The following is a 4,335-nucleotide window of genomic DNA, read 5'->3' as shown; positions in this document are numbered from 1 at the left end:
TTACATCCACAATGTGCTTCCAGAATTACACGACTGCACAACTGCTTTGCTTCCATTGTGCTCCTAAAATGACATAAGTACAAAAGACCACATTGTGCTCCCAAAATTACACAAGCACAACAAAGCACATTGTACTCCCAAAATGACACATAAACATAAAACACCACAATGTGATCCCAAAAGTACATACACCTTAGTTCAACTTCATACGGCCAACTTTGCATTCATATGGACCACTTGGAGTGTATCCAAACAAAAAAGTAAAAATACCACTTAAACAAATTATCCACGAACACACAAGAATTATATGGTAATTCTTGTTAACTGCATGAAGTTTGATCTCCCTAGTCTCTACTTCCTTATGATACCAGGCAATTTCTTTATCCATTTCTACCTTTACACGCAGATTTTCTTTATCCATTTCTACTTTCACTCGCAGATTTTCTTTTTCCATTTCTACCTTCACCTTATTGACTTCAACTTCAACCATGTCTTTACACCGTTTTGCTTCTGACAATAATTTTTTGTGCCTTCGCCAGAACCAACTTCCAACCCTTTTACAATTGGCACACAACTCAGGATCAATCCATTCAAAGAAATCACGGTCTCGATTAATCTGTAAAATCGTAAACAAATATTAATCACCAATCTAAACATAGAAAATATTAGTTCCTAATGAACTATCCAGCTGTATGGTCATACACCATCTGGAAAGCACTAGTACTGCATAAACAAGCACTATACAGAAAATTACAAAAGCAAGAAAGTCATTCTCAATTATTTACCCAATGAGTTTACTTCATCAATTAGATCCTGTCTGAGGTACCAAAATTTATGTTTGGGTTGTGTATCTTTTTTAATTGTTTAAAACAGGAAACCAATCCTTTTGGCACTTAAATTAGCAACCTGCAACTAGGCTTTGCTGTCTCTCTTTTGGGACCATTTGTATCATTTAGCTATCTTTTGTTTTAAAGTAGTTTGGTACTGTGTAGTGCTCTCCTCACTTATTCAATTATAGTTCTATTAATTGAATCCCCATTGTGAGGCTTTTTTTTTTTTTTTTTTTTTTTTTTCTGTAATTAGCTATATGGTGAAGGTTACTATTGGTGACCTACATCATCAACATTAATAGCTTCGATTATGGCATTTAGAAGACAAATTAACAGCACAACCGTTATTATATTCTTTAACCAATATATATGCTACCTAGCCAATTATTCTAAAAGAAAACCATAAAACTGAAAAATGGTTGGTTTTCGACAGATTAGTCCAAATAGACTTTGCTGAACAGAGAGAGCCATTTGGGTGACCTTATCTCCACATGGGCATGCTTTAAAGCAAAATTGAAATAGAAATTAAAACAAAACATAACGGGAGTTTGGAATTAAAATAAGAAATAATCAGCATTCATTCTATACACATAACCAACAACGAAAATTAAAATCCTAAACAAGAAATTATCAATGGTCATATTAAACACATAACCAACAACGAAAATTAGAACCCTAAACAAGAAATTAAATCAATCAATTTGTTCTACTGATCCTAAAACACATAACCCACAACGAAAATTGGAACCCTAAACAATAAATTATGTATTTGAAGAACTTGCCCAAATTTTTGCAACACTAATCATAAACATACAACTTGTATTATAATTTTTGCAACCCACGAACCTCCTCCAGAAATTTTGCTCTGTTTAAGCTGTTTTCACAATCATCGGCCGCTCATAGTAACAAAGCCGCTACAGTGAAGATGAAGCTCCGCTTTGAGTGCAACCAAGCGATCCACCAGAACTTGAGGTAGACTCCATCGTTTCTCCTTTCAGCGTAGGAACCCTAGTTGTTGCAGAAGTGGGTTCTCCTCTGCCGCGTTGCTTTCTCTCATGAACTAGCTTGTTGTTGTGCCCTTAACTTCTTGTTGTTTAAGTGTTGGGAAAAAGGTTGGGTTGGGTTAGGTTAGTCGTGGGTCAGGTGAGAGTGGTGTGCGTGCGTTTTCACTAAGGATGGGGGGCATTTTGGGTAGAAAAAGGCCAGATGATCATTGTTCCATCAGTCAAAGTAGCTTTGACTGACGGAATGGCAGAATTGCAAAACTTTGACAAATTTAGATGGTGAATTGTAAAAATTGAAACATTGGAAGTCGAATTGAAAGGATTCGACTTACCTGCGGTAGACCAAACTACCGCGATAGTTTGGTTGGAAGGTTGGGATTTTAAGTTGGAGTTTTTTAACCCCAAAAGGCTAACGTGACCTTAAAAAAAAAAAATGCTGTCAAAAAGTCTGTTTAACTCCCATCAAAAACAAACCTTTTGTCCGTGAACTCACATCCAAACAAAAAACCCGAACATGTAAAAGATTCAAAGCGATGAAATCCAAACAAAAAACCCACTTGATTTGCTCGTTAATTGCGGCCTCGCACTCATCGGAGTAGTTATTGCGACAAAGCGAGAGGTGAGGAACGGTGGGATAAGATCGAGCTCCTTCTTGGCCTCCTCGAAGGGCTAGAACACGACACCGGTGGGCGGAAGGTCGTTCGGACCCTTCGACCCATCCAATACTTTTTCTACCCAAATCCTTGGTTTTGGGTAGAAAAAGAAAACAAATCTAGTCAGTTTTGGGTAGAAAAAGAAAACAGAGAAAATAATGCAGAAGAAAATAGGAAAAATAATGCAGAAAATAATCCACCTTTAGAGGAGATATGTGGCTGGTTGATGTTCAATCCTGGCTCCTTGACCAGGATCGTCAGCCCTGGTAGCTACTACAGCCAATGGAGCATTGGTTTTGGGTATGGTGAGAAAACGGAATTTTTGACGCTTTTTTTTTTTTTTTTTTTTTTTAAAAAAAATTCCACATTAGCCTTTTGGGTTTAAAAAACTCTAACTTAAAATCCCAGCCTTCCAACAAAACTACCGCATACCCCGCATATATGCGATAGTTTTGTCTACCGCAGATAAGCTTGTCCGGAATTGAAAATGGCCTCAAACTTTGGGGGGTACAGTGTAATTTTTCTTTTTTTTTCTTTTTCTTTTTTTTCTTTTTTTGTTAAAAGAGTAATGATATAATGATATAACTATTGGTGATTTTAAAAGCCACATCACATTCGGGAAGACTCTACTCGTTTCAATTAAGCGGTTTTTGGTTTTTTTTGGTAAGTGGATGACATGGTATATCAAGTACGTCAACACGTGTGATATAAGTATAATAAATAGATATGAAGAATAGAGTAAGGGTCTGTTTGGGAGTGCGTTTTAAGAGCCTAAAAATGTGTTTAACACTTCAAAGGTCTGTTTAAAAAAAAAAAAAAAGTATTCGTTTGGTAAAAAAATTGAAAGCGCTTTTAAGGGTCCAAAAAACCTAAAAATTGCCAAAACGCACTTTTGGCAAAAATTTAAAAATGAAGTTTTTACCAAAAAGTGACTTTTGACTTAAAAGCTCCATTTCTTAAACACAATCCCAAACATGCTCTAATATTACTTTTAAAGAAGTGCTTTGATGTGAGATAAGTGTAAAATTTTTGTATTCTTATGGGTATTTTGTATTTAAGCTATTTGTTAATGATTTTATTTTAAGAAGAAAAGACAAATAAATAAAAATAATAATAATAATAACAAACGCAGTCATAGTTTTTACTACTTGAAAATCAAAAAATAGACAAAATACAGAGAAATACAAAATTACTTAAAACATTTGGATGTTGATCCCTTAAAAATGATCATTTGGGGAGATCCAATTCTCTCAAAATAATTGATTTATCTCTTTATTTTCTGTATTTTTCTAATTTTCTAAGTGACAAAAACTTCGAATTTCTATGGTTGACAAAGAAGGATAATAATCATGTCTAACACTTACCTCAAATTTGGATATCAACTTAGTCATGGGGTGTTATTGAGAAGATTAGAAAGCTTTCAAACTGGAAAGCGCTATCCCTAATCAACCCGTCTATGTCTTGGGACCATTACCCTTTCGATTATGATATTTGCTTCTGATTATTTTTAGTGAGATTTATCTCTTGACAAAGAAGGATAATAATCATGTCTTAACACTTGCCTCAAATTTGGATATCAACTTAGTCATGGGGTGTTATTGAGAAGATTAGAAAGCTTTCAAATTGGAAAGCGCTATCCCTAATCAACCCGTCTATGTCTTGGGACCATTACCCTTTCGATTATGATATTTGCTTCTAATTATTTTTAGTGAGATTTAAATTAAAACTAAGTTACGGGTGTTCGATAATTTATTCTAAGCAAACAATAATTTGTAGAATCAAATAAATTAGAATTGATCTTATTTTGATTCTTATTCCTTGATGGGATGAATAAATAAGGTAACAATT

Source organism: Corylus avellana, chromosome ca10 (genome assembly GCF_901000735.1).
Source record: "Corylus avellana chromosome ca10, CavTom2PMs-1.0".
NCBI classification, from domain to species: Eukaryota; Viridiplantae; Streptophyta; class Magnoliopsida; order Fagales; family Betulaceae; genus Corylus; species Corylus avellana.
This window is presented reverse-complemented; position numbering follows the sequence as displayed.